The sequence below is a fragment of the Lathyrus oleraceus genome, chromosome 2, assembly GCF_024323335.1.
Source record: "Lathyrus oleraceus cultivar Zhongwan6 chromosome 2, CAAS_Psat_ZW6_1.0, whole genome shotgun sequence".
NCBI lineage: Eukaryota > Viridiplantae > Streptophyta > Magnoliopsida > Fabales > Fabaceae > Lathyrus > Lathyrus oleraceus.
Window position 1 is genome coordinate 386,633,457 of NC_066580.1, and position 14,946 is coordinate 386,648,402.

Consider the following 14,946-nt stretch of genomic DNA (forward strand, 5'->3'; position numbering starts at 1 on the left):
ATAGGTCAGCCGAGCTACGAAGACTCTGATTCTCATATTCAGATGAGATACGTATGCAGTGGATGCGACATCCGCGCGAGTCATTTCTCTTAACCTTTTTAGTAAATAAACACGTTAGGTAAACCCACACCCTTTAGACAAAAACTACAAAAGTGGATCCCGTAGAGTACTATGGATGCGTAGGGGTGTTAATACCTTCCCTTCGCATAACCGACTCCCGAACCCAAGATTTGGTTGCGAGACCCCGTCTTGTCCTTTCCTTTTTCAGGTTTACTTCGAGCGTTTCCTTTCCCTCCCTTGGGATGAATAACGCACGGTGGCGACTCTTCTGTCATTCTCTTTCGCCGGTTGTTTTTTTCGCACACTGTATTTTTCAGGTTGCGACATCTGGCGACTCTGCTGGGGACTTTAAGAAGTTGACCTCTTGCTGGTCCATCTTCCCTAAGCGAGTCCCTCCTAGCTTTTGTAGTTTGTTTGTTTATTGGGTGTTCATGCTTTTGTACAGTTATTTATTTACCTGCTTTACCTTATTACATTGTGTACATATCATTGTTGTATCTGTTTCTGTTGGCTGGCTGCTTGGTGATCTTTGTGAGATGAGTTCTATACCCGAACTCGAGTGCACTTAAGATAGGAGAATGGCATAGTCCTGTCAACTTGTGTGGAGTATTCCTTAGCGAGTTGACTTGCAAGCCCATTCACTTGGTGGAGGTCATGTTGAGATCAATAATGTCACATAAGTAAGTTGTGGTTAGACATTACTTGTTCCAATATAGACCTAAGAAGCCAAGGACCTTAGTTTACCTAACCCATCTTGGCCTATTCGTAGGACGTAGTGCGAAAGTCGTTCAAATGTAAGATTTGATACGATTGTTACGCGATACTACACTCATAAGAGTCTCTCTTGAGAATATTGTTGGAATACGAGTAGTCGTTCCTCTAATAATATCCGAAAGATGGGATTATGACTATGGGAACCTTTTTGTAGAACATGTTTGGCAGGTTTAAACCTTAGTACACTCCTTTTGGGTGGTTCTTAACCTAAACTCCATGCTCGTGACTTGCGACAAACCCTTGATTCATGGTTGATCCGATCAGGTATCCTTAATATCAATGAAACTCGGGTGTTGATAAGGTGTAAACCATAATCCACCAAAATGGGTGGTTGATATTAAGGATAACATGATCCATCCCATGACCTTTGTTTGGTGTGCTCTTAATTTCTCTCCAGACAGTGCAACCTGACAGATGTTCAAGCAGATACAGTAATCCTGATTGACATGCCACTGCACTGCATTCACATCATTTTGCATCACATCATTTGCATTCATAATCATTCACACATGTTTATCCATTTCTGTGGGGTTTATATCTTCCACTTGATTCTAGTTGGAATTTTCTTGGTTCTCATCAACGGCTTAGTTTTCTTCTTACGCTGTTTATCAAATGTGAGACTGGAATCAAGGAGGTAGAATACCTTTTGGAATTGATAAACATGTCATTGCATTTGCATAGTCATCCGCATGTCTTGCATAACAGGTACCGCCACAGTGTTCTCAGTTTGTTTGGTGTTCCATCAGCAGGATAGCTGACTCAGGCATTCACCGATACGGTACCCGCAGGAATCAACAGAGAGTAATGGAAAGCCTACAGGCAGAGCTCGCCGAGATGAAGATTCGCATGAATCAATTCATGGATTTGGTTCAAGGGGTGGCTCAAGGACAGCAGGAGCTTAGATTGTTGGTACAGAGGGATCCCTCTATTACTCAACCGGAGACGTTGGCTGATCCTCCAGCTGGAGAGGCTAATGGTCCCAATGGACCAGGGCATATCCCAATCATGCGTATCAACCTAGATCAACAACCCATTCAGGATGGTCAGGATGATCAGTTCCCCTTGCTTCAGGAAGACGTTGGCCTGGACCCCATGTTTAGAAGATTGGAAGAGAGGTTGAAAGCAGTGGAAGGACAGAATCTTCTGGGAGTAGATGTTGCTGACTTAGGGCTGGTCCCAGGTGTGAGAGTGCCACCGAAATTCAAGGTCCCGATATTCGACAAATACAATGGCAGCTCTTGCCCCAAAACTCACGTGCAAGCCTATTTCCGTAAAATGGTTGCATACTCTGACGACGAGAAGCTACTTATGTACTTCTTCCAGGACAGCCTGGCTGGGGCATCCTTGGAATGGTATATGAGGCTGGACAGAGCCCACATCCGTTGCTGGAGGGATTTGGCAGAGGCTTTCGTGAAGCAGTACCAGTATAATGCAGACATGGCTCCGGACAGAACTCAACTTCAGAATCTGTCTCTTAAAAGCAATGAGTGCTTCAGGGAATACGCTCAACGCTGGAGGGATACAGCTTCCCGTGTTCAGCCTCCTATGTTGGAAAAGGAAATGGCCAACATGTTCATGAATACGCTGCCTGGACCTTATCTGGAGCGTCTAGTGGGGCGCAATGCTTCCAACTTTGCTGATGTGGTCTCTACCGGAGAAAGGGTGGAGAATTACCTAAAGACCTATAAGAGCCAAAATGGAGTTGGATCCTCATCAGGGGTGAAGAAGCCGTTCATTCAGGGACAGAAGAGGAGAGAAGGGGATGCAAGTGCCATATCTTCTTATCATAACAGGGATAACCGGAGGAATAATTTTCAGAATTATCATCAGCAACCGTATGTTGCGGCTGTGACCATTCCAGCTGCAGCACCACTACAACAACAACAACAATCACAACGTCAACCAGCTCAGTATCAACAGCAGCAACAACCGGGTAACAAACCCGCTTATCAACAGAGGCAAAGGATGATGGACCGGCGTTTCGACACCCTTCCAATGTCGTACGCTCAGATGCTTTCTAGTCTTCAACAACTACAGCTTGTGCAACTGCGCACTCTGGCTCCTCCTGTTGGTAGACTTCCGGTGGGTTACGACGCCAACGCTAGGTGTAGCTTCCACTCTGGGGCACCTGGCCACGATATCGAGAACTGCAAAGCTTTTAAGCACGTAGTTCAGGACCTCATAGATTCAAAGGCCATCGACCTTGCACCAGCTCCGAATGTCGTCAACAATCCCATGCCCCAGCATGGTGGTGCGAACGTTAATTTGGTAGAGGGAAAAGCCAAGCCCATTAAGGATGTGTTGAAGTTGAAGACTCCATTGTTGGATATCAAAGGATGTTTGCTGAAGGCCGATGTCTTCCCCGGTTGTGGGAAGGGTTGTTTGGATTGTGCTACTCAGGGCGGAGGTTGTTTGAAGCTACAGCAGGGTATCCAGGCCTTGCTCGACAAAGGTATCCTCCAGGTTGAAGATTTGTCTGTCCAAGAGTCTGTGGAAGAGGTTAAAGCGGGTGCCTCTATCTCATCCTTTAAGTAGGCACGAGCCGTGGTGGATTCAGGTATTGCTCCCGGTTGGGGGCGTCTATTGGAATTACCAGTGAAAGAAGATAAGTTCGGGATTGGGTATCAGCCAGCTCTAACTTCTACAACTTCAACACTTCAGACTCATCAGGGGCCGATCACTTTCTCCAGTGCTGGCATCATTCAGTATGGTCAAGTCTCTGCAGTCAACGAAGAAGAGGGGGATAGTGATTGTGACATTGACAATTGGGTGCGTCCGAAGATCCCGGGTGAAGTCATCAACAATTGGTCTTCTGAAGAGATTATCCAAATCACTCTTCTTGAAGAGTAATTTTCTTTGTTTATCCATGCATATCCAAGTCTTACGTTCCGCCCAGGGCGTAATGACTCATTGTAGGGCCCATCTATGTGACACTTGCATTTTTTATCATAAATAAAGGACGTCTTTTTGCATTCAAATATTTCGTTCCTTGTCTTTCTATTTTTGCAGTTTTTCAAAATATAAAAAAAAATGGCAATGTTTTATTTAGTTTTCACTTCTTGTTCACACTCATAAGCACATACCATCACTCATACAGATGCACGTCACCGGATCCTATTGATAACGGTTCTGCTATGGCTCGCTTCGACTTTGAAAATCCAATCTTTCAAGCTGAAGAAGAGGGTGATGAAGACTGTGAACTCCCTGAAGAGCTTACCAGGTTACTACAAGAAGAAAAGACCATACAGCCGCAGGAGGAATCAATTGAAATTGTAAATCTGGGTACTGAAATAGACAAGAAAGAAGTCAGAGGTCTCTTGGGACACTTGAATTACATTGCCCGATTCATTCCACACTTGACTGCTACCTGCAAACCCATTTTCAAATTACTAAGAAAAAAATCAAGAGATGGTATGGAATGATGAATGACAAAATCAAGAAGTATCTCCAAGAATCTCCAATTCTAATGCCCCCGGTTGAAGGGAGACCTCTAATCATGTATTTGACCGTGTTAGAAAATTCAATAGGGTGTGTTGGGGCAACATGACGAGTCTGGTCGAAAAGAGCATGCCACATATTACCTTAGCAAAAAGGTACCGACTGTGAAACAAGATGCTCACAGCTCGAGAAAGCTTGCTATGCTTTGGCTTAGGCTGCTCGCCGACTGAGACAGTATATGTTGAATCATACCACTTTATTGATTTCTAAGATGGATCCAGTGAAATACATATTCGAGAAGCCAGCTCTCACCGGAAGGGTCGCTCGTTGGCAAATGATTTTAACAGAGTATGATATTCAGTACACGTCATAGAAAGCCATCAAAGGTAGTATTCTGTCAGACTACCTTGCCGATCAACCGATTGATGATTATGAACCGATGAAGTTTGAATTCCCTGATGAAGACATCATGTTCCTCAAGATGAAAGACTGTGAAGAGCCAGTTGTTGAGGAGGGACCTGATCCAAACGAAAAGTGGACTTTGTTGTTTGATGGGGCTGTCAATACTAGAGGTAGTGGAATTGGCGCTGTCATTACTACTCCGAAGGGTGCCCACATACCTTTCACCGCTCGTTTGACTTTTGAGTGCACAAATAATGAAGCTGAGTACGAGGCCTGTATCTTGGGCATTGAGCAAGCCATTGATCTGAGAATCAAGACTCTGGACATCTTCGGAGATTCAGCTCTGGGGATCAATCAAGTGAATGGTGATTGGAATACTCTCCAGCCCACTCTGGTCCCCTACAGAGATTACACGAGAAGACTTTTGACTTTCTTCACAACGGTAAAATTGTATCATATACCTCGTGATGAGAACCAGATGGCAGACGCACTTGCTACTCTATCCTCCATGATCAAGGTAATTCGTTGGAACCATGCTCCCAGGATCGATGTGATGCGCCTTGACAGGGCCGCGTATGTGTTTGCTGCTGAACTGGTAGTCGATGACAAGCCTTGGTATCACGATATCAAGTGCTTTCTGAAGAATCAAGAGTACCCTGCAGGGGCATCCAACAATGACAGAAAGACTTTGAGAAGATTGGCAGGCAGTTTCTTCTTGAACAAAGACGATGTGCTGTATAAGAGGAACTTCGACATGGTTTTGCTCAGATGCGTGGACAGACACGAGGCGGACATGTTAATGCAGGAAGTTCATGAAGGTTCCTTCGGTACTCATGCCGGTGGACATGCAATGGCTAAGAAATTGTTGAGAGCGGGTTATTATTGGATGACCATGGAATCAGATTGTTTCAAGTATGCTCGGAAGTGTCATAAATTCCAGATTTATGCTGATAAGGTGCATGTACCGCCGAATCCTCTGAATGTGATGTCTTCGTCGTGGCCGTTTTCCATGTGGGGCATTGACATGATTGGAAAGATTGAGCCGACTGCTTCCAATGGGCATCGCTTCATCCTTGTTGCCATCGACTATTTCACCAAGTGGGTCGAGGCAGCGTCGTTTGCGAATGTCACCAGACATGTGGTTGCCCGTTTCATCAAGAAAGAAATCATTTGTCACTATGGGATTCCCGAAAGAATCATTACTGATAATGGTTCTAATCTCAACAACAAAATGATGAAGGAGTTGTGTCAGAACTTCAACATTCAGCATCACAACTCTTCCCCTTACCGCCCTAAGATGAACGGCGCTGTTGAGGCGGCAAATAAGAACATAAAGAAGATTGTGCAGAAGATGGTCGTCACGTACAGAGATTGGCATGAGATGCTACCTTTCGCCTTGCATGGGTACCGTACTTCAGTACGTGGTATGGAAGCAGTCCTACCTGTTGAAGTGGAGATCCCTTCTCTAAGAGTCTTGTTGGATATCAAGCTAGACGAAGTTGAATGGATTCGGACAAGGTTCAATGAGTTGAGTCTTATCGAAGAGAAGCGAATGGCAGCCATTTGTCATGGGCAGTTGTATCAGAGTCGGATGAAGAGAGCCTTTGATCAGAAAGTGCGTCCTCGTTGTTTCCAAGTCGGAGATTTAGTTTTGAAAAGGATCCTTCCTCCTCAGACAGATCACAGGGGCAAGTGGACTCCTAACTATGATGGACCGTATATCGTCACCAAGGTTTTTGATGGTGGGGATCTAATGCTTGCAACTATGGATGGTGAAAACTTCACTTCCCCTGTGAACTCAGACGCAGTTAAAAAATACTTCGCATAAAATAGACCCGCTGGACAGTAAAAAGAGTAGTCCAGGCAAAAATGGGCATCCCGACGAACCAAGAAAACGAAAAGGTTCGGGCAAAAATTAGGGATTAAAAATGAAAAGATCGTACACCCGGTAAGTTGAAAACCTGAAAAGGCAACTTAGGCAAAAATGGGTATCCCGGTGGATTGAAAACCCGAAAAGGGCGATCCAGGCAAAAGTTAGGGATTAAGCGAATGACTGCGTTCTGAGTAGTTCTGAATCTCATCTCGTGCCAATGACTGGAAATTTTTGAAGGATAGGAAACAGTCCAATCACTCTTTCAGAAGGCTGATTATCTGGAGGATCTTGAAGACGAGCAAGTCATAGCAGAATTGGAACCCAATAGAAATCCATTTCACATTGCCATTAGATTAATTTCTGTTTTTATCTATTGTGCGATTACCTCTTTCCAGGGATTGCTTCTTAATGTAAATGCCTATTCAGAGGCCATTCAATCAATAAAATCATGTTATTCAGTATATCTCTATTTTCATTTTCATTTTACTGTTTTGTTTGCAAAAATGACGTTCGAATTTTTGATAAACATTGCATCATGACACATAAGGGCTTTACAGGTACAGGCTTAATAAACATTTAAAATTGCTGTAAATTTTAAGTGCTTTGGATCGTCTATTCAGAACAGATACCCTCGGGGCATTTCCTTAAAATCTCCTGCAGATGGTCGTGAATATCTTCCCCAGTGAAGTCGCCAACAGACGAATTCAGTGTCTTGACCCTGCAGAGCTGATCAGAGTGTTGGATTCTTCAATCCCCAGCAGTTTCTCACCACCGTACTTCCCCAAGCGGTTGTTTCAAGACATACACTCCCCAGTAGAGTTGACAGTGTCAGACTATATATCCCCAGCGGAGTTGACAGTGCCAGACTGTATCTTCCCAGCAGAAGTGGCTGCTCCTTAGAGTTCGATGCCAGATCGATAATCCCAATGCCAGATCCATGGTTTCTTTCCTTGAAGCAGAACCTCGGTACCGTATCAGTGTTTGCTCCCCCTGCTGAGTCATCTCTCGCAAATCGTGGTTGCCAGAACCATTGTAGCTTTCCTCAGCAGCAGGCTTCCAATGCCATTCTTTCCCCGATCAGAGTCTCGGTATGGCCAGAACACCGCATGGCTAGTCATCTCCCCACAGAGTTCATTGTGGTGTGTATCTCCAGCAGCCTGGCCAGAGCCCAGAGGATGATAATCATTTCCCCAGCAGATCCCCTTGCATCGGCTTGGCATTCTACCCAGCATTTCGCATCCCTGCATGTAGAATCATATTGCATTGCACCCTTCCAAATCGCGTAGCATTTCCATTTTTATGGAGCATTACGCCATTGAAAAATTCAAACATACGCATGTAAGCATAAAACATTCTCGGTATCCCAAGTGATAAGCTAGAAGTTGTTTCCAGTACTCAGACTGAAGATTGTTCATGACTTACCTTTGTTATCCCCAGCAAGTGTCATTGGCCCATGCGCCGCCTCTATTATCATTCCCTATTTCTGTCAATGCTGACAGGCATGAAGTTTTCCAGTATCCAGACCGAAGTGGCATTCAGGCCAGTTTTCCGGTATCCAGACCGAAGTGGCATTCAGGCCAGTGTTCCGATGTTCAGATCGAAGAAGTTTCCGACGTTCAGGTCGATGCAACTTGTGGCATTCAGGCCAGTTTTCCCGGTATCCAGACCGAAGTGGCATTCAGACCAGTTTTCCGGTATCCAGACCGAAGTGGCATTCAGGCCAGTGTTCCGATGTTCAGATCGAAGAAGTTTCCGACGGTCAGGTCGATGCGACTTGTGGCATTCAGGCCAGTGTTCCGATGTTCAGATCGAAGAAGTTTCCGACGTTCAGGTCGATGCAACTTGTGGCATTCAGGCCAGTTTTCCGGTATTCAGATCGAACTGGCATTCAGGCCAATTTTCCGATATTCAGATCGAAGTGGCATTCAGGCCAATTTTCCGATGTTCAGATCGAAGAAGGTTCCGACGTTCAGGTCGATGCGACTTGTGGCATTCAGGCCCATTTTCCGATGTTCAGATCGAAGAAGGTTCCGACGTTCAGGTCGATGCGACTTGTGGCATTCAGGCCCATTTTCCGATGTTCAGATCGAAATCCTTTCCAGTATTCAGACTGATGAGCGGCATTCAAGCCATGGTTATTTCTGTGTTACCATTTATTTTGGTATCCAGTTTAACATTCTTTTTCGATATTCAAACTAACTCTCACCGTACCAGACGAATTCTTCTTTCAAGACCACCTCTTTGCTGATTCTGACAGACATTGTTACTTCACTTCACTTCAGTGCAAATTTTTGGGCTTTTATTGTATTCAATCCCTTGATACCTCGAAAGTACGAAAGCAGTTGCCATCTTCTTTCCGGGTCTCCAGTTGATTGAATAGGGGCAGCTGTAATACCCCAAAATTTACCCTTCATTTTTCCCGAAAAAAAAAAACGAAAAAAAAAAACGAAATAAATAAATAAAAAAAAAAACGAAAAAAAAAATTTTAATTAATTAATTAATTAATTAATTAATTAAATAAATAAAATAAATAAATAAAATATAACAAATTATTTTGGACTTGGGTCTCCCTCATTTGAGCCCATTACCCACGAAAATCAGTCTATAAATACTGAAGTTTCAGTAGAGGAAAACACACTTGGAGTTACACTGGGAGATTCACTGGAGAAAGAAGGAAGAGAAGCAAAACCCTGAGGAAAAGATAGTGAGAGAAAAGCCAACAGAGTTCAGAGCAACCTCCAAACCCTGAAAGGAACTCAACTTGTAAACCTCACGGGCGTAACTCAATCAAGCTCTCCAATCAGGTTTGCCCTATATCCATCATCTTTATGCCTTTTATTTGAATGCTCTAAATGTATGAGGTATTATGGGTGAATTTGATACCTTTTTGTGAGCCTTTTGTGAATTTTGATGGAATTATTCATGTGGTTACATTTTGATTTAGGGGCAACTCTGGGTTACCCTATTTTGTTTATTCTAACCTGTCTTGTGTTTCCATGGCATTGTTTTCTCTTGATTTCATCCTACTACTCTAACCCTTTGTCGAGTTTTGTGAGGGCTCACATGGCTTTCGCAGAGACACTCGCGTGGTTTCCCACTTTATTTGTGGGATACCCCCTGGAGTTTTATTCTGATTATTCGTGTTGACTGATTTCCTTTGACGGTCCAGCTGGAGACATTTCAGGGTTTCTTGCCCCTTTAACTGCTATAGCTTCGGATCTTTATCCGTGTGGTAATTTTTTCCCTTTCTCATACTTTATCGCTTTCTTAGCTGGAAGACCTCGATAGGAGGCAATGTTTGAGCCCCTTGGTGGCATTTTACTTTGAGATACATGTTTTGTGTTTTGTATTCATATCCCTGCAGGTAGCGCGGTTCCTTCGTCAAGGACTGCCTTTTTGCCCTCGAGCATCCCAAACCCTAAAACCCAAAGCAACACGTTTACTCCTTCTACTACAGGCGAGTAAGTCTCCAAAGGTCGAGCATCCGGTAGATTGCGTAGTAACGTTGTTCGTCCAAAACCCAATCCATAACCCCGTAGTTAGCCGAACTACGACTTGCTCTGATTCTCATTTCAGATGAGATACGTAGGCATAAGACGCGATGTCTTAGCGAGCACACATCCCCCCAACCCATAGGTCAGCCGAGCTACGAAGACTCTGATTCTCATATTCAGATGAGATACGTATGCAGTGGATGCGACATCCGCGCGAGTCATTTCTCTTAACCTTTTTAGTAAATAAACACGTTAGGTAAACCCACACCCTTTAGACAAAAACTACAAAAGTGGATCCCGTAGAGTACTATGGATGCGTAGGGGTGCTAATACCTTCCCTTCGCATAACCGACTCCCGAACCCAAGATTTGGTTGCGAGACCCCGTCTTGTCCTTTCCTTTTTCAGGTTTACTTCGAGCGTTTCCTTTCCCTCCCTTGTGATGAATAACGCACGGTGGCGACTCTTCTGTCATTCTCTTTCGCCGGTTTTTTTTTCGCACACTGTATTTTTCAGGTTGCGACATGTTAATTCACTCTTTGTTAGTCAATTATGTATCTGAATCTATTGCACATTCGATTATTTTCTTGAAAAATGTTATTGATGCTTGGAATGATCTAAAAGGAAGATCTTCACAAGGAGATCTTGTTCGAATCTCTGAATTGCAACAAGAAATCTATATCTTGAAATAAGATTCCAAAATAGTTACAAATTTCTACTATACACTGGAAGTGGAAGTTCTTTGGGAAGAACTTGAAATTTACATGCATATGCTTAATTGCAGCAGTAGAATTAGATGTTCTTGTGAAGCTATGGGACAAGCTCGCAAAAATCACACTTTACTTCATGTTGTTCGATTTCTAACTGGTTTGAATGATAATTTTGCAGTAGTTAGATCTCAAATATTACTCATGAAATCCTTATCTAGCATGAATATGATATTCTTTACGGCACTTCAACATGAGAGACAAGGGAACTTTGTTTTCACCGAAGAATCTCATGCTTTAATCAATGCATTAGGAAACAAGAAACCATATGTTAAGTATAACAGTTCTACTCATTCCTTCTACTGCTTCCAGATCCAAAGTTTACACACATTGTGGTAGAACTGGACACACAATTGATGTATGTTATTGAAAACATGGGTTTCCACCTCATTTTGGCAAGGCATCCATGTCAAATAATGTGGCCACGACTGAAGGTTAAGATAGTAGCTCCAATACCTCTATATCCAATATCAACAATGCTTCTCCTACCATTACTCGGGACCAATATGAGGCCCTAATGAACCTCCTTCATACTTTATCAATCAATCAAGATAATATTCTTGCAATTTCCAACCAAGTTGGCTCATCCACAACTCACCCACCTTTGCACAATGAAGGTATTTCTCAAACTTTTGCTTATAAATGATGCTCTTCAAACTCTTAGATCATTGATTTAGAAACTAGTGACCATACTTGTTCATCTCTATCATGGTTTCAAACATATAAAACTATTCTACCAATCAGTGTCAGACTTTCAAATGGGCAAATTGCATTAGCTAAACATGTTAGTTCGGTCATGTTTTCTTCAAATTTTGTCATCAATAATGTACTCTACATTGTTGGTTTTTCTGTCAATCTTATTTCAGTATCACAATCATGTAAACAATCCAAGTACAAAGTCAGTTTTACTCTTGACAATTGTTTTATTTAGGATCCCACCGCTATGCAGATGATTGGTTTGGCTGACAACTTTGAAGGACTGTATCACTTAATCCTCAAATACAATCATGGTGATGCTCATGCTATCTACCATTCCTCAACCTGTAATTTACCTGACATTGTGTTATGGCAATCCCTTCATACTATCTTTCCTTTTATTGTTGTAGACAAAAATGATGCTTGTGATGTATGCCATTATGCCAAACATAAAAGTCTCCTTACCTTATGATATTCAATACAAAACCTGATCTGCATTCCCTAAATATTTTTTATTCTTTAACATATGCTACACTCTCCGATCACAAAGAACCAAGCTTGATCCTAGGGGAAGAAAATGCATTTTCTTGGGATTTAAGCAAGGTACCAAAGGAGTAATCCTTTTAGATCTGAACAATCATGACATATTCATATATAGAAATATCACTCACCATGAATACGTATTTCCTTTTAATCCTAACTGAAAATACTATTCTAGCCACCAACTTACCAATAATCAGAATGACACACCTCCACACACAACTTCCATACCCTTAACCACTGAACATGATTATGATCTTAGCTTTGACACTTCACCACACACCGATGTCCCTTGTGAGGAACAAAACCACAACACACAGTTAACTGAGCCTTACATACTACGCCATACTGACACAGTTCCTCACCCTAACAATTCCACCAAAACCAGTAGGAGCAGACATCCACCTGCTCATATTAAGGATTATGTATGCAACACTTCAAGCAATAAGTGCATTCCTTCATCTCTTACACTATCCTATATCTTCTTTCCACTCTTTTAAATTTTTATTTCCTAGTCATTTTTCTGTCACTCTTGATCATGAGCCAAGAACTAATAAAGAAGCATGCATAGATGAGAATTGGATCCAAGCTATGAAATCTGAACTAGAGGCCTGGGCTATCAATGGTACTTAGAAGTTTATTGATCTTCCATCAAATGTCAAGCCTATTAGCAGTACGTGGTTATACAAAATCACTTGTGTTTATTTTTCAAATGCCAAGCCTATTGGCAGTACATCATTGGTATATAAAGTATTGTAAAGTCGGTCTTGTTGCAGTTTTTTCAACCCAACATCAGGTTACAATTTTTGTTATTCATCGATTAAAATTAATGATTAATAGCACTTTTGTTCTTGTCACACGGGCGATTTTTGTTTTTTCTTCTGTAAAAGAAAATTGTGAAATCAACCCCAATACCTTTACACACATCATGTAATGACTTACCACTAACCTATATGCTTTTACTTGTGTTAATTTTTTCCTTCAAATATATTTATAACATAATGTTTGTAATATTAATGAAAGTTTATTTTTAATTATTTCAATCATACTTTTATATTAATTATCTCTCTCCATCTCCCGCTTACACTTTTATTTCAATTATCTCTTTCTTTCTCTAATTTACAATTTTATTTTAAATAAGTTTTTTATTTTTTATTTAATAATATTTATTTATTATATAAATATTTAAATACCTATTAACTCCATATTTATTTTTAATTACTCTAATCACACTTGTATACTAATTATCTCTCTCCCTCTCTCATTTACTTTTAAATTGTTAAAACATTTCAATATGTTATTGAAAAACTATTTAATAAACTATTAATTTTAAAAACATTTTAAGTAAGTATGTGTTACGTAAAATAATATCAATATAATATATAAATATTTGTTATATGATATTAGTTAAAATATTTATATAATAAACTATAAATAATTTATATCTTCAAAATAATAATTTTCTTCAAAAATAAATCACATAAAATATAGGTTCAGATGATATTAAAACTCATAAAATATGTGTTTATGTATGTATACTGTAATACCCTAAATCTACAATAAAAATATTTCTTTTTCTTTTTTTATAGAAATATTGCAGAACATAAGAATATAAGATAGGGTATCATACCAACAAAATACTCAATATTTTACATTGAAATAAAAATTTAAATTCAAATCATAACAATAAGGTACAGTTATTCAAGTTTAAGGAATGGTAGAGAACATAGCAAAATAATCCTAACTCCGATGTTACAATATTAGAGTTATTATTCCAAAATAAATTAATATTCGAATTAAGGTACGGCGAAACATAAAATCAAAACAAACTGGTGAATTGGCCATAAGCACCATCTTTCATAAACAAACAACAATCGCTCATCGGTCTCAACCTGAGAACCATCTGCACATGGTTCACATAGAGGAACAAAGAAATAAAAAGGATGAGAATTCATTTTATAAAATTACGTGGTATAATAACAACAAAGATAACAGTAGTTCTGACTCTTGTCCCCCCCGGTCTAACAAGATAGAAAAACCAGTTATTGAGGCTTTATATTTAGCCTCATTATTCGAGCAACGGTCGTTAATTTAAAATTTGTACTTGGTTGGAATTCCCATTGGGGAGGTAATTAGAATTCCAACGTCGGTTCCTTTGGCATGATTGGAACCGTGGAAGTATAACTTTCGTGCCGATTGCTCGTCATTGTTTTGCGCTACTTCCGTTATTGTGTTATCCACTATGAAATCCGCAACAATTTGGACTTTCATGGCTCTTAACGGTGCATGTTTTAAAGAATATTTTATTAGGGAAAGAGCCCATTTTTTTTATTCTACTATGTAGAATGGGTTTCGACAACATATGTTTAATAATATCAAAGTGTGAGTAAACAAAAACATATGTTGATTTAATATAGTATTTCAATTTCATACATGAAAAGTACAAAGACAGACACAACTTTTCTATCAAGCTATACCTAGTTTCTGCATCGATTAACAACCGACTAAGATAATATATGACTCTTTTGACACCATCATCATCTTCCTGGGCTAACATATTGCTTATTGTCGAATACGATGCAAAAATATACAGTTTCATGTTCTTATTTCTCATAGGAGGTAATAACACAAAAGGCTTCGACCGATATTCTTTGATATCATCAAATGCCTTTTAATGTTACGGTTCTCATATGAAACCTTCCTCCTTCTTTAAGCGTAGCAACGGTGAGAAAGCCTTCGTCTTGCCACTTAGATTCAAAATAAATATTCTCAAGAAGTATATTTTGCCAATTAAGACTAGAGTTGTTCCTTGTTTGTCAGAGGCTCCGTATTAAGTATAGCCTTTGTTTTTTCTGAGTTATTTTGATACCCTTCTTATGGACTACGAAGCCTAAGAAATCACAT

At 40.6% G+C, this 14,946-nt stretch overlaps 1 protein-coding gene across 2 annotated transcripts in view; it reads right to left on the minus strand.

Moving 5' to 3' along the window:
• LOC127119658 (glutathione S-transferase zeta class) overlaps positions 1 to 14,946 on the minus strand; it is a 33,710-nt gene that overhangs the window by 10,273 nt on the left and 8,491 nt on the right. Inside the window, exon 11 of one of the 2 annotated variants that reach the window (XM_051049932.1) lies at positions 13,667 to 13,945. The exons of the other annotated variant lie outside the window; for it this stretch is intronic. The gene's annotated coding sequence lies outside the window, so the exon portion shown is untranslated. Of the gene's footprint in view, positions 1 to 13,666; positions 13,946 to 14,946 lie in introns of those variants that run through there. 2 annotated transcript variants of the gene reach the window in all.